The 18393-nt window shown below is 46.6% G+C and overlaps 16 non-coding genes across 16 annotated transcripts; all 16 read left to right on the top strand.

Moving 5' to 3' along the window:
- Positions 1 to 832: 832 nt before the first annotated feature.
- On the top strand, positions 833 to 905 carry Trnar-ucg (transfer RNA arginine (anticodon UCG)). Its single transcript has one exon. It is a non-coding gene; the product is annotated as a tRNA-Arg (tRNA).
- Positions 906 to 1357: 452 nt separating this feature from the next.
- Trnak-cuu (transfer RNA lysine (anticodon CUU)) lies at positions 1358 to 1430 on the top strand. The gene has a single exon. It is a non-coding gene; the product is annotated as a tRNA-Lys (tRNA).
- Positions 1431 to 2330: 900 nt separating this feature from the next.
- On the top strand, positions 2331 to 2403 carry Trnar-ucg (transfer RNA arginine (anticodon UCG)). The gene has a single exon. It is a non-coding gene; the product is annotated as a tRNA-Arg (tRNA).
- A 3476-nt stretch (positions 2404 to 5879) lies between these two features.
- Trnak-cuu (transfer RNA lysine (anticodon CUU)) lies at positions 5880 to 5952 on the top strand. Its single transcript has one exon. It is a non-coding gene; the product is annotated as a tRNA-Lys (tRNA).
- A 1426-nt stretch (positions 5953 to 7378) lies between these two features.
- On the top strand, positions 7379 to 7451 carry Trnak-cuu (transfer RNA lysine (anticodon CUU)). The gene has a single exon. It is a non-coding gene; the product is annotated as a tRNA-Lys (tRNA).
- Positions 7452 to 8877: 1426 nt separating this feature from the next.
- On the top strand, positions 8878 to 8950 carry Trnak-cuu (transfer RNA lysine (anticodon CUU)). Its single transcript has one exon. It is a non-coding gene; the product is annotated as a tRNA-Lys (tRNA).
- Positions 8951 to 10376: 1426 nt separating this feature from the next.
- Trnak-cuu (transfer RNA lysine (anticodon CUU)) lies at positions 10377 to 10449 on the top strand. The gene has a single exon. It is a non-coding gene; the product is annotated as a tRNA-Lys (tRNA).
- Positions 10450 to 11375: 926 nt separating this feature from the next.
- Positions 11376 to 11448, top strand: Trnar-ucg (transfer RNA arginine (anticodon UCG)). Its single transcript has one exon. It is a non-coding gene; the product is annotated as a tRNA-Arg (tRNA).
- Positions 11449 to 11900: 452 nt separating this feature from the next.
- Positions 11901 to 11973, top strand: Trnak-cuu (transfer RNA lysine (anticodon CUU)). Its single transcript has one exon. It is a non-coding gene; the product is annotated as a tRNA-Lys (tRNA).
- Positions 11974 to 12869: 896 nt separating this feature from the next.
- Trnar-ucg (transfer RNA arginine (anticodon UCG)) lies at positions 12870 to 12942 on the top strand. The gene has a single exon. It is a non-coding gene; the product is annotated as a tRNA-Arg (tRNA).
- Positions 12943 to 13394: 452 nt separating this feature from the next.
- Positions 13395 to 13467, top strand: Trnak-cuu (transfer RNA lysine (anticodon CUU)). Its single transcript has one exon. It is a non-coding gene; the product is annotated as a tRNA-Lys (tRNA).
- A 932-nt stretch (positions 13468 to 14399) lies between these two features.
- Trnar-ucg (transfer RNA arginine (anticodon UCG)) lies at positions 14400 to 14472 on the top strand. The gene has a single exon. It is a non-coding gene; the product is annotated as a tRNA-Arg (tRNA).
- Positions 14473 to 14924: 452 nt separating this feature from the next.
- On the top strand, positions 14925 to 14997 carry Trnak-cuu (transfer RNA lysine (anticodon CUU)). Its single transcript has one exon. It is a non-coding gene; the product is annotated as a tRNA-Lys (tRNA).
- An 896-nt stretch (positions 14998 to 15893) lies between these two features.
- Positions 15894 to 15966, top strand: Trnar-ucg (transfer RNA arginine (anticodon UCG)). Its single transcript has one exon. It is a non-coding gene; the product is annotated as a tRNA-Arg (tRNA).
- A 452-nt stretch (positions 15967 to 16418) lies between these two features.
- Positions 16419 to 16491, top strand: Trnak-cuu (transfer RNA lysine (anticodon CUU)). Its single transcript has one exon. It is a non-coding gene; the product is annotated as a tRNA-Lys (tRNA).
- Positions 16492 to 17954: 1463 nt separating this feature from the next.
- On the top strand, positions 17955 to 18027 carry Trnak-cuu (transfer RNA lysine (anticodon CUU)). Its single transcript has one exon. It is a non-coding gene; the product is annotated as a tRNA-Lys (tRNA).
- The last annotated feature ends 366 nt before the right edge of the window (positions 18028 to 18393 follow it).

Genomic DNA, 18393 nt, shown 5'->3' with positions numbered 1-18393 from the left:
CGTCTCCATCGGTCGCAAGAAAACTGTATTTGAAGGTGAAGGTGATTTTGTAGACATGTGTGAAAGTCATGTTCTAAAGGGCAGGTGGTTTTGTTTGGAGAGAATATCGGCTACGTGTCAGATGTGAAGCCAAGCAGTAATGGGTCGCCATAGCTGCTAACATTAGTCGAAAATATGAAGTGTTGTCAGCTGAAGTCTGATGATTCAGACGACCGTACGGACGAAGTACGCAAAAGTGCCGCTAGGCGGCGCCTGTTTCGCTCAGTGGTAGAGCAGTGGTCTAGTAAACCAGGGGTCGTGAGTTCCATCCTCACAGGAGGAAGACGAATCTTGGAAATCAGTTGCGCGTCGTGGCCGTATTGAAAGCAGTATCTGTGATGAGGAACAATTAGCGACAGGCGTATTATTAAGAATTACTCTCAGATGTGATTAAGGCGAATGGCGCAGATAAAGCATTTGCCAAAGCGGTATAGCATAAGGTGGGACGAGGCAGACTGAACTACACTTTATAGATGTATTTCTCACAAATCTCAGAGCCTCTCGCGGTCGTCGTCGTCGTCGTCGTCGTCGTCGTCGCCGCCGCCGCTTCTGCAGAAGTAGCAAATGGCCATCGTAGCAAATGCGGCGAGGAACAACCTGCCATCGATTCCGAATGCGCAAAGTGTGTGGTCTTGTTTTCCTGTCTATGCTTTGTCGGTCTCGTAAGAGGTTGAATATAACGAATGGGTGGGGAAGAGTAAGGGGCAGCGGCTGTGTGGAACGAAAGCACAATTCCTCAGGGGGTGTGAGCGTTTCGAGATGAGTCGTATATAAGTTATACTTGGTCGTCAGTGACCGTGTGGCCTAATGGATAAGGCGTCGGACTTCGGATCCGAAGATTGCAGGTTCGAATCTTGTCACGGTCGTGTTTTTCCAGTTCTGAAAAAGAAACATATCGTTTTAATGTAGCAATTGAGCAGTACGAAACCGTCTGAATGTTGCTGTTGAGCATTTTGTGCTTGGAGATGGTCTTGAGCTTGAAACACACACAACAAGACAGGTGTTAACTAGCGAAATGAACGGCAGAGTGGCCTCACCGCGAGGTGTGACTGGCACTTGCACATCTAAAACAACGTCGGAAAGTAACTCGTTCGGCTTTTGAGTCACATCAAGTATGTGTGTTAATTTTGACGCCGCTAGCTCTGCAGATTTTCATGCAATTCCTTTACCTCTCAGAAGTGAATTTGATATAAAAGTGAAGTACGTGACGAGTGTGACGTTAGGAAAACATTAGGCAGCATGGAGAGATTCTGTATGGGACCAACCAACACAAACGAGTACTGTGTGATCTGCTGCCCAGCAGGTATCCAACGAGGCAGCACGGCTAGCTCAGTCGGTAGAGCATGAGACTCTTATTCACAGGGTCGTGGCTTCGAGCCCTACGCTGGGCGGAACTAATTTTTTTCCGCTGCAGATGTAAGTTACCGATTTTCTGATTAACGTGATGTAATGGAAATAGCAACTTTAAAATTTGCCTACGTCTCCATCGGTCGCAAGAAAACTGTATTTGAAGGTGAAGGTGATTTTGTAGACATGTGTGAAAGTCATGTTCTGAAGTGCAGGTGGTTTTGTTTGGAGAGAATATCGGCTACGTGTCAGATGTGAAGCCAAGCAGTAATGGGTGGCCATAGCTGCTAACATTAGTCGAAAATATGAAGTGTTGTCAGCTGAAGTCTGATGATTCAGACGACCGTACGGACGAAGTACGCAAAAGTGCCGCTAGGCGGCGCCTGTTTCGCTCAGTGGTAGAGCAGTGGTCTAGTAAACCAGGGGTCGTGAGTTCCATCCTCACAGGAGGAAGACGAATCTTGGAAATCAGTTGCGCGTCGTGGCCGTATTGAAAGCAGTATCTGTGATGAGGAACAATTAGCGACAGGCGTATTATTAAGAATTACTCTCAGATGTGATTAAGGCGAATGGCGCAGATAAAGCATTTGCCAAAGCGGTATAGCATAAGGTGAGACGAGGCAGTCTGAATTACATTTTATAGATGTATTTCTCACAAATCTCAGAGCCTCTCGCGGTCGTCGTCGTCGCCGCCGCCGCTTCTGCAGAAGTAGCAAATGGCCATCGTAGCAAATGCGGCGAGGAACAACCTGCCATCGATTCCGAATGCGCAAAGTGTGTGGTCTTGTTTTCCTGTCTATGTTTGGTCGGTCTCGTAAGAGTTGAATGTAACGAATGGGTGGGGAAGAGTAAGGGGCAGCGGCTGTGTGGAACGAAAGCACAATTCCTCAGGGGGTGTGAGCGTTTCGAGATGAGTCGTATATAAGTTATACTTGGTCGTCAGTGACTGTGTGGCCTAATGGATAAGGCGTCGGACTTCGGATCCGAAGATTGCAGGTTCGAATCTTGTCACGGTCGTGTTTTTCCAGTTCTGAAAAAGAAACATATCGTTTTAATGTAGCAATTGAGCAGTACGAAACCGTCTGAATGTTGCTGTTGAGCATTTTGTGCTTGGAGATGGTCTTGAGCTTGAAACACACACAACAAGACAGGTGTTAACTAGCGAAATGAACGGCAGAGTGGCCTCACCGCGAGGTGTGACTGGCACTTGCACATCTAAAACAACGTCGGAAAGTAACTCGTTCGGCTTTTGAGTCACATCAAGTATGTGTGTTAATTTTGACGCCGCTAGCTCTGCAGATTTTCATGCAATTCCTTTACCTCTCAGAAGTGAATTTGATATAAAAGTGAAGTACGTGACGAGTGTGACGTTAGGAAAACATTAGGCAGCATGGAGAGATTCTGTATGGGACCAACCAACCCAAACGAGTACTGTGTGATCTGCTGCCCAGCAGGTATCCAACGAGGCAGCACGGCTAGCTCAGTCGGTAGAGCATGAGACTCTTATTCACAGGGCTGTGGCTTCGAGCCCTACGCTGGGCGGAACTAATTTTTTTCCGCTGCAGATGTAAGTTACCGATTTTCTGATTAACGTGATGTAATGGAAATAGCAACTTTAAAATTTGCCTACGTCTCCATCGGTCGCAAGAAAACTGTATTTGAAGGTGAAGGTGATTTTGTAGACATGTGTGAAAGTCATGTTCTGAAGTGCAGGTGGTTTTGTTTGGAGAGAATATCGGCTACGTGTCAGATGTGAAGCCAAGCAGTAATGGGTCGCCATAGCTGCTAATATTAGTCGAAAATATGAAGTGTTGTCAGCTGAAGTCTGATGATTCAGACGACCATACGGTCGAAGTACGCAAAAGTGCCGCTAGGCGGCGCCTGTTTCGCTCTGTGGTAGATCATTGGTCTAGTAAACCAGGGGTCGTGAGTTCCATCCTCACAGGAGGAAGACGAATCTTGGAAATCAGTTGCGCGTCGTGGCCGTATAGAAAGCAGTATCTTTGATGAAGAACAATTAGCGACAGGCGTATTATTAAGAATTACTCTCAGATGTGATTAAGGCGAATGGCGCAGATAAAGCATTTGCCAAAGCGGTATAGCATAAGGTGAGACGAGGCAGTCTGAATTACATTTTATAGATGTATTTCTCACAAATCTCAGAGCCTCTCGCGGTCGTCGTCGTCGTCGTCGTCGTCGTCGTCGTCGTTTTCGCCGCCGCTTCTGCAGAAGTAGCAAATGGCCATCGTAGCAAATGCGGCGAGGAACACCCTGCCATCGATTCCGAATGCGCAAAGTGTGTGGTCTTGTTTTCCTGTCTATGTTTGGTCGGTCTCGTAAGAGGTTGAATGTAACGAATGGGTGGTGAAGAGTAAGGGGCAGCGGCTGTGTGGAACGAAAGCAAATTCCTCAGGGGGTGTGAGCGTTTCGAGATGAGTAGTATATAAGTTACACTTGGACGTCAGTGACCGTGTGGACTAATGGATAAGGCGTCGGACTTCGGATCCGAAGGTTGCAGGTTCGAATCTTGGCACGGTCGTGTTTTTCCAGTTCTGAAAAAGAAACATATCGTTTTAATGTAGCAATTGAGCAGTACGTAACCGTCTGAATGTTGCTGTTGAGCATTTTGTGCTTGGAGATGGTCTTGAGCTTGAAACACACACAACAAGACAGGTGTTAACTAGCGAAATGAACGGCAGAGTGGCCTCACCGCGAGGTGTGACTGGCACTTGCACATCTAAAACAACGTCGGAAAGTAACTCGTTCGGCTTTTGAGTCACATCAAGTATGTGTGTTAATTTTGACGCCGCTAGCTCTGCAGATTTTCATGCAATTCCTTTACCTCTCATAAGTGAATATGATATAAAAGTGAAGTACGTGACGAGTGTGACGTTAGGAAAACATTAGGCAGCATGGAGAGATTCTGTATGGGACCAACCAACACAAACGAGTACTGTGTGATCTGCTGCCCAGCAGGAATCCAACGAGGCAGCACGGCTAGATCAGTCGGTAGAGCATGAGACTCTTATTCACAGGGTCGTGGCTTCGAGCCCTACGCTGGGCGGAACGGAATTTTTTTCCGCTGCAGATGTAAATTACCGATTTTCTGATTAACGTGATGTAATGGAAATAGCAACGTTAAAATTTGCCTACGTCTCCATCAGTCGCAAGAAAACTGTATTTGAAGGTGAAGGTGATTTTGTAGACATGTGTGAAAGTCATGTTCTGAAGTGCAGGTGGTTTTGTTTGGAGAGAATATCGGCTACGTGTCAGATGTGTAGCCAAGCAGTAATGGGTCGCCATAGCTGCTAATATTAGTCGAAAATATGAAGTGTTGTCAGCTGAAGTCTGATGATTCAGACGACCGTATGGACGAAGAACGCAAAAGTGCCGCTAGGCGGCGCCTGTTTAGCTCAGTGGTAGAGCATTGGTCTAGTAAACCAGGGGTCGTGAGTTCCATCCTCACAGGAGGAAGACGAATCTTGGAAATCAGTTGCGCGTCGTGGCAGTATAGAAAGCAGTATCTGTGATGAAGAACAATTAGCGACAGGCGTATTATTAGGAATTACTCTCAGATGTGATTAAGGCGAATGGCGCAGATAAAGCATTTGCCAAAGCGGTATAGCATAAGGTGAGACGAGGCAGTCTGAATTACATTTTATAGATGTATTTCTCACAAATCTCAGAGCCTCTCGCGGTCGTCGTCGTCGTCGTCGCCGCCGCTTCTGCAGAAGTAGCAAATGGCCATCGTAGCAAATGCGGCGAGGAACACCCTGCCATCGATTCCGAATGCGCAAAGTGTGTGGTCTTGTTTTCCTGTCTATGTTTGGTCGGTCTCGTAAGAGGTTGAATGTAACGAATGGGTGGTGAAGAGTAAGGGGCAGCGGCTGTGTGGAACGAAAGCAAATTCCTCAGGGGGTGTGAGCGTTTCGAGATGAGTCGTATATAAGTTACACTTGGACGTCAGTGACCGTGTGGACTAATGGATAAGGCGTCGGACTTCGGATCCGAAGATTGCAGGTTCGAATCTTGGCACGGTCGTGTTTTTCCAGTTCTGAAAAAGAAACATATCGTTTTAATGTAGCAATTGAGCAGTACGTAACCGTCTGAATGTTGCTGTTGAGCATTTTGTGCTTGGAGATGGTCTTGAGCTTGAAACACACACAACAAGACAGGTGTTAACTAGCGAAATGAACGGCAGAGTGGCCTCACCGCGAGGTGTGACTGGCACTTGCACATCTAAAACGACGTCGGAAAGTAACTCGTTCGGCTTTTGAGTCACATCAAGTATGTGTGTTAATTTTGACGCCGCTAGCTCTGCAGATTTTCATGCAATTCCTTTACCTCTCATAAGTGAATATGATATAAAAGTGAAGTACGTGACGAGTGTGACGTTAGGAAAACATTAGGCAGCAGGGAGAGATTCTGTATGGGACCAACCAACCCAAACGAGTACTGTGTGATCTGCTGCCCAGCAGGTATCCAACGAGGCAGCACGGCTAGCTCAGTCGGTAGAGCATGAGACTCTTATTCACAGGGTCGTGGGTTCGAGCCCTACGCTGGGCGGAACGGAATTTTTTTCCGCTGCAGATGTAAATTACCGATTTTCTGATTAACGTGATGTAATGGAAGTAGCAACTTTAAAATTTGCCTACGTCTCCATCAGTCGCAAGAAAACTGTATTTGAAGGTGAAGGTGATTTTGTAGACATGTGTGAAAGTCATGTTCTGAAGTGCAGGTGGTTTTGTTTGGAGAGAATATCGGCTACGTGTCAGATGGGAAGCCAAGCAGTAATGAGTCGCCATAGCTGCTAATATTAGTCGAAAATATGAAGTGTTGTCAGCTGAAGTCTGATGATTCAGACGACCATACGGACGAAGTACGCAAAAGTGCCGTCAGGCGGCGCCTGTTTCGCTCTGTGGTAGAGCATTGGTCTAGTAAACCAGGGGTCGTGAGTTCCATCCTCACAGGAGGAAGACGAATCTTGGAAATCAGTTGCGCGTCGTGGCCGTATAGAAAGCAGTATCTGTGATGAAGAACAATTAGTGACAGGCGTATTATTAAGAATTACTCTCAGATGTGATTAAGGCGAATGGCGCAGATAAAGCATTTGCCAAAGCGGTATAGCATAAGGTGAGACGAGGCAGTCTGAATTACATTTTATAGATGTATTTCTCACAAATCTCAGAGCCTCTCGCGGTCGTCGTCGTCGTCGCCGCCGCTTCTGCAGAAGTAGCAAATGGCCATCGTAGCAAATGCGGCGAGGAACACCCTGCCATCGATTCCGAATGCGCAAAGTGTGTGGTCTTGTTTTCCTGTCTATGTTTGGTCGGTCTCGTAAGAGGTTGAATGTAACGAATGGGTGGTGAAGAGTAAGGGGCAGCGGCTGTGTGGAACGAAAGCAAATTCCTCAGGGGGTGTGAGCGTTTCGAGATGAGTCGTATATAAGTTACACTTGGACGTCAGTGACCGTGTGGACTAATGGATAAGGCGTCGGACTTCGGATCCGAAGATTGTAGGTTCGAATCTTGTCACGGTCGTGTTTTTCCAGTTCTGAAAAAGAAACATATCGTTTTAATGTAGCAATTGAGCAGTACGTAACCGTCTGAATGTTGCTGTTGAGCATTTTGTGCTTGGAGATGGTCTTGAGCTTGAAACACACACAACAAGACAGGTGTTAACTAGCGAAATGAACGGCAGAGTGGCCTCACCGCGAGGTGTGACTGGCACTTGCACATCTAAAACAACGTCGGAAAGTAACTCGTTCGGCTTTTGAGTCACATCAAGTATGTGTGTTAATTTTGACGCCGCTAGCTCTGCAGATTTTCATGCAATTCCTTTACCTCTCATAAGTGAATATGATATAAAAGTGAAGTACGTGACGAGTGTGACGTTAGGAAAACATTAGGCAGCATGGAGAGATTCTGTATGGGACCAACCAACCCAAACGAGTACTGTGTGATCTGCTGCCCAGCAGGTATCCAACGAGGCAGCACGGCTAGCTCAGTCGGTAGAGCATGAGACTCTTATTCACAGGGTCGTGGGTTCGAGCCCTACGCTGGGCGGAACGGAATTTTTTTCCGCTGCAGATGTAAATTACCGATTTTCTGATTAACGTGATGTAATGGAAATAGCAACGTTAAAATTTGCCTACGTCTCCATCAGTCGCAAGAAAACTGTATTTGAAGGTGAAGGTGATTTTGTAGACATGTGTGAAAGTCATGTTCTGAAGTGCAGGTGGTTTTGTTTGGAGAGAATATCGGCTACGTGTCAGATGTGTAGCCAAGCAGTAATGGGTCGCCATAGCTGCTAATATTAGTCGAAAATATGAAGTGTTGTCAGCTGAAGTCTGATGATTCAGACGACCGTACGGACGAAGAACGCAAAAGTGCCGTCAGGCGGCGCCTGTTTAGCTCAGTGGTAGAGCATTGGTCTAGTAAACCAGGGGTCGTGAGTTCCATCCTCACAGGAGGAAGACGAATCTTGGAAATCAGTTGCGCGTCGTGGCCGTATAGAAAGCAGTATCTGTGATGAAGAACAATTAGCGACAGGCGTATTATTAAGAATTACTTTCAGATGTGATTAAGGCGAATGGCGCAGATAAAGCATTTGCCAAAGCGGTATAGCATAAGGTGAGACGAGGCAGTCTGAATTACATTTTATAGATGTATTTCTCACAAATCTCAGAGCCTCTCGCGGTCGTCGTCGTCGTCGCCGCCGCTTCTGCAGAAGTAGCAAATGGCCATCGTAGCAAATGCGGCGAGGAACACCCTGCCATCGATTCCGAATGCGCAAAGTGTGTGGTCTTGTTTTCCTGTCTATGTTTGGTCGGTCTCGTAAGAGGTTGAATGTAACGAATGGGTGGTGAAGAGTAAGGGGCAGCGGCTGTGTGGAACGAAAGCAAATTCCTCAGGGGGTGTGAGCGTTTCGAGATGAGTCGTATATAAGTTACACTTGGACGTCAGTGACCGTGTGGACTAATGGATAAGGCGTCGGACTTCGGATCCGAAGATTGTAGGTTCGAATCTTGTCACGGTCGTGTTTTTCCAGTTCTGAAAAAGAAACATATCGTTTTAATGTAGCAATTGAGCAGTACGTAACCGTCTGAATGTTGCTGTTGAGCATTTTGTGCTTGGAGATGGTCTTGAGCTTGAAACACACACAACAAGACAGGTGTTAACTAGCGAAATGAACGGCAGAGTGGCCTCACCGCGAGGTGTGACTGGCACTTGCACATCTAAAACAACGTCGGAAAGTAACTCGTTCGGCTTTTGAGTCACATCAAGTATGTGTGTTAATTTTGACGCCGCTAGCTCTGCAGATTTTCATGCAATTCCTTTACCTCTCATAAGTGAATATGATATAAAAGTGAAGTACGTGACGAGTGTGACGTTACGAAAACATTAGGCAGCATGGAGAGATTCTGTATGGGACCAACCAACCCAAACGAGTACTGTGTGATCTGCTGCCCAGCAGGTATCCAACGAGGCAGCACGGCTAGCTCAGTCGGTAGAGCATGAGACTCTTATTCACAGGGTCGTGGGTTCGAGCCCTACGCTGGGCGGAACGGAATTTTTTTCCGCTGCAGATGTAAATTACCGATTTTCTGATTAACGTGATGTAATGGAAATAGCAACGTTAAAATTTGCCTACGTCTCCATCAGTCGCAAGAAAACTGTATTTGAAGGTGAAGGTGATTTTGTAGACATGTGTGAAAGTCATGTTCTGAAGTGCAGGTGGTTTTGTTTGGAGAGAATATCGGCTACGTGTCAGATGTGTAGCCAAGCAGTAATGGGTCGCCATAGCTGCTAATATTAGTCGAAAATATGAAGTGTTGTCAGCTGAAGTCTGATGATTCAGACGACCGTACGGACGAAGAACGCAAAAGTGCCGTCAGGCGGCGCCTGTTTAGCTCAGTGGTAGAGCATTGGTCTAGTAAACCAGGGGTCGTGAGTTCCATCCTCACAGGAGGAAGACGAATCTTGGAAATCAGTTGCGCGTCGTGGCCGTATAGAAAGCAGTATCTGTGATGAAGAACAATTAGCGACAGGCGTATTATTAAGAATTACTTTCAGATGTGATTAAGGCGAATGGCGCAGATAAAGCATTTGCCAAAGCGGTATAGCATAAGGTGAGACGAGGCAGTCTGAATTACATTTTATAGATGTATTTCTCACAAATCTCAGAGCCTCTCGCGGTCGTCGTCGTCGTCGCCGCCGCTTCTGCAGAAGTAGCAAATGGCCATCGTAGCAAATGCGGCGAGGAACACCCTGCCATCGATTCCGAATGCGCAAAGTGTGTGGTCTTGTTTTCCTGTCTATGTTTGGTCGGTCTCGTAAGAGGTTGAATGTAACGAATGGGTGGTGAAGAGTAAGGGGCAGCGGCTGTGTGGAACGAAAGCAAATTCCTCAGGGGGTGTGAGCGTTTCGAGATGAGTCGTATATAAGTTACACTTGGACGTCAGTGACCGTGTGGACTAATGGATAAGGCGTCGGACTTCGGATCCGAAGGTTGCAGGTTCGAATCTTGGCACGGTCGTGTTTTTCCAGTTCTGAAAAAGAAACATATCGTTTTAATGTAGCAATTGAGCAGTACGTAACCGTCTGAATGTTGCTGTTGAGCATTTTGTGCTTGGAGATGGTCTTGAGCTTGAAACACACACAACAAGACAGGTGTTAACTAGCGAAATGAACGGCAGAGTGGCCTCACCGCGAGGTGTGACTGGCACTTGCACATCTAAAACGACGTCGGAAAGTAACTCGTTCGGCTTTTGAGTCACATCAAGTATGTGTGTTAATTTTGACGCCGCTAGCTCTGCAGATTTTCATGCAATTCCTTTACCTCTCATAAGTGAATATGATATAAAAGTGAAGTACGTGACGAGTGTGACGTTAGGAAAACATTAGGCAGCATGGAAAGATTCTGTATGGGACCAACCAACCCAAACGAGTACTGTGTGATCTGCTGCCCAGCTGGTATCCAACGAGGCAGCACGGCTAGCTCAGTCGGTAGAGCATGAGACTCTTATTCACAGGGTCGTGGGTTCGAGCCCTACGCTGGGCGGAACGGAATTTTTTTCCGCTGCAGATGTAAATTACCGATTTTCTGATTAACGTGATGTAATGGAAATAGCAACGTTAAAATTTGCCTACGTCTCCATCAGTCGCAAGAAAACTGTATTTGAAGGTGAAGGTGATTTTGTAGACATGTGTGAAAGTCATGTTCTGAAGTGCAGGTGGTTTTGTTTGGAGAGAATATCGGCTACGTGTCAGATGTGTAGCCAAGCAGTAATGGGTCGCCATAGCTGCTAATATTAGTCGAAAATATGAAGTGTTGTCAGCTGAAGTCTGATGATTCAGACGACCGTACGGACGAAGAACGCAAAAGTGCCGTCAGGCGGCGACTGATTAGCTCAGTGGTAGAGCATTGGTCTAGTAAACCAGGGGTCGTGAGTTCCATCCTCACAGGAGGAAGACGAATCTTGGAAATCAGTTGCGCGTCGTGGCCGTATAGAAAGCAGTATCTGTGATGAAGAACAATTAGCGACAGGCGTATTGTTAAGAATTACTCTCAGATGTGATTAAGGCGAATGGCGCAGATAAAGCATTTGCCAAAGCGGTATAGCATAAGGTGAGACGAGGCAGTCTGAATTACATTTTATAGATGTATTTCTCACAAATCTCAGAGCCTCTTGCGGTCGTCGTCGTCGTCGTCGTCGTCGTCGTCGTCGTCGCCGCCGCCGCTTCTGCAGAAGTAGCAAATGGCCATCGTAGCAAATGCGGCGAGGAACACTCTGCCATCGATTCCGAATGCGCAAAGTGTGTGGTCTTGTTTTCCTGTCTATGTTTGGTCGGTCTCGTAAGAGGTTGAATGTAACGAATGGGTGGGGAAGAGTAAGGGGCAGCGGCTGTGTGGAACGAAAGCACAATTCCTCAGGGGGTGTGAGCGTTTCGAGATGAGTCGTATATAAGTTATACTTGGTCGTCAGTGACCGTGTGGCCTAATGGATAAGGCGTCGGACTTCGGATCCGAAGATTGCAGGTTCGAATCCTGTCACGGTCGTGTTCTTCCAGTTCTGAAAAAGAAACATATCGTTTCAACGTAGCAATTGAGCAGTACGAAACCGTCTGAATGTTGCTGTTGAGCATTTTGTGCTTGGAGATGGTCTTGAGCTTGAAACACACACAACAAGGCAGGTGTTAACTAGCGAAATGAACGGCAGAGTGGCCTCACCGCGAGGTGTGACTGGCACTTGCACATCTAAAACAACGTCGGAAAGTAACTCGTTCGACTTCTGAGTCACATCAAGTATGTGTGTTAATTTTGACGCCGCTAGCTCTGCAGATTTTCAGGCAATTCCTTTACCTCTCATAAGTGAATATGATATAAAAGTGAAGTACGTGACGAGTGTGACGTTAGGAAAACATTAGGCAGCATGGAGAGATTCTGTATGGGACCAACCAACCCAAATGAGTACTGTGTGATCTGCTGCCCAGCAGGTATCCAACGAGTCAGCACGGCTAGCTCAGTCGGTAGAGCATGAGACTCTTATTCACAGGGTCGTGGGTTCGAGCCCTACGCTGGGCGGAACGGAATTTTTTTCCGCTGCAGATGTAAATTACCGATTTTCTGATTAACGTGATGTAATGGAAATAGCAACTTTAAAATTTGCCTACGTCTCCATCAGTCGCAAGAAAACTGTATTTGAAGGTGAAGGTGATTTTGTAGACATGTGTGAAAGTCATGTTCTGAAGTGCATGTGGTTTTGTTTGGAGAGAATATCGGCTACGTGTCAGATGTGAAGCCAAGCAGTAATGGGTCGCCATAGCTGCTAATATTAGTCGAAAATATGAAGTGTTGTCAGCTGAAGTCTGATGATTCAGACGACCATACGGACGAAGTACGCAAAAGTGCCGTCAGGCGGCGTCTGTTTCGCTCTGTGGTAGAGCATTGGTCTAGTAAACCAGGGGTCGTGAGTTCCATCCTCACAGGAGGAAGACGAATCTTGGAAATCAGTTGCGCGTCGTGGCCGTATAGAAAGCAGTATCTGTGATGAAGAACAATTAGCGACAGGCGTATTATTAAGAATTACTCTCAGATGTGATTAAGGCGAATGGCGCAGATAAAGCATTTGCCAAAGCGGTATAGCATAAGGTGAGACGAGGCAGTCTGAATTACATTTTATAGATGTATTTCTCACAAATCTCAAAGCCTCTCGCGGTCGTCGTCGTCGCCGCTTCTGCAGAAGTAGCAAATGGCCATCGTAGGAAATGCGGCGAGGAACACCCTGCCATCGATTCCGAATGCGCAAAGTGTGTGGTCTTCTTTTCCTGTCTATGTTTGGTCGGTCTCGTAAGAGGTTGAATGTAACGAATGGGTGGAAAAGAGTAAGGGGCAAGGGCTGTGTGGAACGAAAACACAGTTCCTCAGGGGGTGTGAGCGTTTCGAAATGAGTCGTATATAAGTTATACTTGGTCGTCAGTGACCGTGTGGCCTAATGGATAAGGCGTCGGACTTCGTATCCGAAGATTGCAGGTTTGAATCCTGTTACGGTCGTGTTTTTCCAGTTCTGAAAAAGAAACATACCGTTTTAATGTAGCAATTGAGCAGTACGAAACCGTCTGAATGTTGCTGTTGAGCATTTTGTGCTTGGAGATGGTCTTGAGCTTGAAACACACACAACAAGACAGGTGTTAACTAGCGAAATGAACGGCAGAGTGCCCTCACCGCGAGGTGTGACTGGCACTTGCACATCTAAAACAACGTCGGAAAGTAACTCGTTCGGCTTTTGAGTCTCATCAAGTATGTGTGTTAATTTTGACGCCGCTAGCTCAGCAGATTTTCATGCAATTCCTTTACCTCTCAGAAGTGAATTTGATATAAAAGTGAAGTACGTGACGAGTGTGACGATAGGAAAACATTAGGCAGCATGGAGAGATGCTGTATGGGACCAACCAACCCAAACGAGTACTGTGTGATCTGCTGCCCAGCAGGTATCCAACGAGGCAGCACGGCTAGCTCAGTGGGTAGAGCATGAGACTCTTAATCACAGGGTCGTGGGTTCGAGCCCTACGCTGGGCGGAACGGAATTTTTTTCCGCTGCAGATGTGAATTACCGATTTTCTGATTAACGTGATGTAATGGAAATAGCAACTTTAAAATTTGCCTACGTCTCCATCAGTCGCAAGAAAACTGTATTTGAAGTGAAGGTGATTTTGTAGACATGTGTGAAAGTCATGTTCTGAAGTGCAAGTGGTTTTGGTTGGAGAGAACACGGCTACGTGTCAGATGTGTAGCCAAGCAGTAATGGGTCGCCATAGCTGCAAATATTAGTCGAAAATATGAAGTGTTGTCAGCTGAAGTCTGATGATTCAGACGACCGTACGGACAAAGTACGCAAAAGTGCCGCTAGGCGGCGCCTGTTTCGCTCTGTGGTAGAGCATTGGTCTAGTAAGCCAGGGGTCGTGAGTTCCATCCTCACAGGAGGAAGACGAATCTTGGAAATCAGTTGCGCGTCGTGGCCGTATAGAAAGCAGTATCTGTGATGAGGAACAATTAGCGACAGGCGTATTATTAAGAATTACTCTCAGATGTGATTAAGGCGAATGGCGCAGATAAAGCATTTGCCAAAGCGGTACGGCATAAGGTGGGACGAGGCAGTCTGAATTACATTTTATAGATGTATTTCTCACAAATCTCAGAGCCTCTCGCGGTCGTCGTCGTCGTCGTCGTCGTCGTCGTCGTCGTCGCCGCCGCCGCCGACGACGCTTCTGCAGAAGTAGCAAATGGCCATCGTAGAAAATGCGGCGAGGAACACCCTGCCATCGATTCCAAATGCGCAAAGTGTGTGGTCTTGTTTTCCTGTCTATGTTTGGTCGGTCTCATAAGAGGTTGAATGTAACGAATGGGTGGTGAAGAGTAAGGGGCAGCAGCTGTGTGGAACGAAAGCAAATTCCTCAGGGGGTGTGAGCGTTTTGAGATGAGTCGTATATAAGTTATACTTGGTCGTCAGTGACCGTGTGGCCTAATGGATAAGGCGTCGGACTTCGGATCCGAAGATTGCAGGTTCGAATCCTGTCACGGTCGTGTTCTTCCAGTTCTGAAAAAGAAACATATCGTTTCAACGTAGCAATTGAGCAGTACGAAACCGTCTGAATGTTGCTGTTGAGCATTTTGTGCTTGGAGATGGTCTTGAGCTTGAAACACACACAACAAGGCAGGTGTTAACTAGCGAAATGAACGGCAGAGTGGCCTCACCGCGAGGTGTGACTGGCACTTGCACATCTAAAACAACGTCGGAAAGTAACTCGTTCGACTTCTGAGTCACATCAAGTATGTGTGTTAATTTTGACGCCGCTAGCTCTGCAGATTTTCAGGCAATTCCTTTACCTCTCATAAGTGAATATGATATAAAAGTGAAGTACGTGACGAGTGTGACGTTAGGAAAACATTAGGCAGCATGGAGAGATTCTGTATGGGACCAACCAACCCAAATGAGTACTGTGTGATCTGCTGCCCAGCAGGTATCCAACGAGTCAGCACGGCTAGCTCAGTCGGTAGAGCATGAGACTCTTATTCACAGGGTCGTGGGTTCGAGCCCTACGCTGGGCGGAACGGAATTTTTTTCCGCTGCAGATGTAAATTACCGATTTTCTGATTAACGTGATGTAATGGAAATAGCAACTTTAAAATTTGCCTACGTCTCCATCAGTCGCAAGAAAACTGTATTTGAAGGTGAAGGTGATTTTGTAGACATGTGTGAAAGTCATGTTCTGAAGTGCATGTGGTTTTGTTTGGAGAGAATATCGGCTACGTGTCAGATGTGAAGCCAAGCAGTAATGGGTCGCCATAGCTGCTAATATTAGTCGAAAATATGAAGTGTTGTCAGCTGAAGTCTGATGATTCAGACGACCATACGGACGAAGTACGCAAAAGTGCCGTCAGGCGGCGTCTGTTTCGCTCTGTGGTAGAGCATTGGTCTAGTAAACCAGGGGTCGTGAGTTCCATCCTCACAGGAGGAAGACGAATCTTGGAAATCAGTTGCGCGTCGTGGCCGTATAGAAAGCAGTATCTGTGATGAAGAACAATTAGCGACAGGCGTATTATTAAGAATTACTCTCAGATGTGATTAAGGCGAATGGCGCAGATAAAGCATTTGCCAAAGCGGTATAGCATAAGGTGAGACGAGGCAGTCTGAATTACATTTTATAGATGTATTTCTCACAAATCTCAAAGCCTCTCGCGGTCGTCGTCGTCGCCGCTTCTGCAGAAGTAGCAAATGGCCATCGTAGGAAATGCGGCGAGGAACACCCTGCCATCGATTCCGAATGCGCAAAGTGTGTGGTCTTCTTTTCCTGTCTATGTTTGGTCGGTCTCGTAAGAGGTTGAATGTAACGAATGGGTGGAAAAGAGTAAGGGGCAAGGGCTGTGTGGAACGAAAACACAGTTCCTCAGGGGGTGTGAGCGTTTCGAAATGAGTCGTATATAAGTTATACTTGGTCGTCAGTGACCGTGTGGCCTAATGGATAAGGCGTCGGACTTCGTATCCGAAGATTGCAGGTTTGAATCCTGTTACGGTCGTGTTTTTCCAGTTCTGAAAAAGAAACATACCGTTTTAATGTAGCAATTGAGCAGTACGAAACCGTCTGAATGTTGCTGTTGAGCATTTTGTGCTTGGAGATGGTCTTGAGCTTGAAACACACACAACAAGACAGGTGTTAACTAGCGAAATGAACGGCAGAGTGCCCTCACCGCGAGGTGTGACTGGCACTTGCACATCTAAAACAACGTCGGAAAGTAACTCGTTCGGCTTTTGAGTCTCATCAAGTATGTGTGTTAATTTTGACGCCGCTAGCTCAGCAGATTTTCATGCAATTCCTTTACCTCTCAGAAGTGAATTTGATATAAAAGTGAAGTACGTGACGAGTGTGACGATAGGAAAACATTAGGCAGCATGGAGAGATGCTGTATGGGACCAACCAACCCAAACGAGTACTGTGTGATCTGCTGCCCAGCAGGTATCCAACGAGGCAGCACGGCTAGCTCAGTGGGTAGAGCATGAGACTCTTAATCACAGGGTCGTGGGTTCGAGCCCTACGCTGGGCGGAACGGAATTTTTTTCCGCTGCAGATGTGAATTACCGATTTTCTGATTAACGTGATGTAATGGAAATAGCAACTTTAAAATTTGCCTACGTCTCCATCAGTCGCAAGAAAACTGTATTTGAAGTGAAGGTGATTTTGTAGACATGTGTGAAAGTCATGTTCTGAAGTGCAAGTGGTTTTGGTTGGAGAGAACACGGCTACGTGTCAGATGTGTAGCCAAGCAGTAATGGGTCGCCATAGCTGCAAATATTAGTCGAAAATATGAAGTGTTGTCAGCTGAAGTCTGATGATTCAGACGACCGTACGGACAAAGTACGCAAAAGTGCCGCTAGGCGGCGCCTGTTTCGCTCTGTGGTAGAGCATTGGTCTAGTAAGCCAGGGGTCGTGAGTTCCATCCTCACAGGAGGAAGACGAATCTTGGAAATCAGTTGCGCGTCGTGGCCGTATAGAAAGCAGTATCTGTGATGAGGAACAATTAGCGACAGGCGTATTATTAAGAATTACTCTCAGATGTGATTAAGGCGAATGGCGCAGATAAAGCATTTGCCAAAGCGGTACGGCATAAGGTGGGACGAGGCAGTCTGAATTACATTTTATAGATGTATTTCTCACAAATCTCAGAGCCTCTCGCGGTCGTCGTCGTCGTCGTCGTCGTCGTCGTCGTCGTCGTCGTCGCCGCCGCCGCCGACGACGCTTCTGCAGAAGTAGCAAATGGCCATCGTAGAAAATGCGGCGAGGAACACCCTGCCATCGATTCCAAATGCGCAAAGTGTGTGGTCTTGTTTTCCTGTCTATGTTTGGTCGGTCTCATAAGAGGTTGAATGTAACGAATGGGTGGTGAAGAGTAAGGGGCAGCAGCTGTGTGGAACGAAAGCAAATTCCTCAGGGGGTGTGAGCGTTTTGAGATGAGTCGTATAAAAGTTATACTTGGACGTCAGTGACCGTGTGGACTAATGGATAATGCGTCGGACTTCGGATCCGAAGATTGCAGGTTCGAATCCTGTCACGGTCGTGTTTTTCCAGTTCTGAAAAAGAAACATATCGTTTTAACGTAGCAATTGAGCAGTACGAAACCGTCTGAATGTTGCTGTTGAGCATTTTGTGCTTGGAGATGTTCTTGAGATTGAAAGACAGACAACAAGACATGTGTTAACTAGCGAAATGAACGGCAGAGTGGCCTCACCGCGAGGTGTGACTGGCACTTGCACATCTAAAACAACGTCGGAAAGTAACTCGTTCGGCTTTTGAGTCACATCAAGTATGTGTGTTAATTTTGACGCCGCTAGCTCTGCAGATTTTCATGCAATTCCTTTACCTCTCAGAAGTGAATTTGATATAAAAGTGAAGTACGTGACGAGTGTGACGTTAGGAAAACATTAGGCAGCATGGAGAGATTCTGTATGGGACCAACCAACCCAAACGAGTACTGTGTGATCTGCTGCCCAGCAGGTATCCAACGAGGCAGCACGGCTAGCTCAGTGGGTAGAGCATGAGACTCTTAATCACAGGGTCGTGGGTTCGAGCCCTACGCTGGGCGGAACGGAATTTTTTTCCGCTGCAGATGTGAATTACCGATTTTCTGATTAACGTGATGTAATGGAAATAGCAACTTTAAAATTTGCCTACGTCTCCATCAGTCGCAAGAAAACTGTATTTGAAGTGAAGGTGATTTTGTAGACATGTGTGAAAGTCATGTTCTGAAGTGCAAGTGGTTTTGGTTGGAGAGAACACGGCTACGTGTCAGATGTGTAGCCAAGCAGTAATGGGTCGCCATAGCTGCAAATATTAGTCGAAAATATGAAGTGTTGTCAGCTGAAGTCTGATGATTCAGACGACCGTACGGACAAAGTACGCAAAAGTGCCGCTAGGCGGCGCCTGTTTCGCTCTGTGGTAGAGCATTGGT

This window comes from Schistocerca gregaria, chromosome 11, assembly GCF_023897955.1.
Source record: "Schistocerca gregaria isolate iqSchGreg1 chromosome 11, iqSchGreg1.2, whole genome shotgun sequence".
Taxonomy (NCBI): domain Eukaryota; kingdom Metazoa; phylum Arthropoda; class Insecta; order Orthoptera; family Acrididae; genus Schistocerca; species Schistocerca gregaria.
Note: the sequence above shows the minus strand (reverse complement) of the source record. Positions and strands in the feature narration are given on the sequence as shown.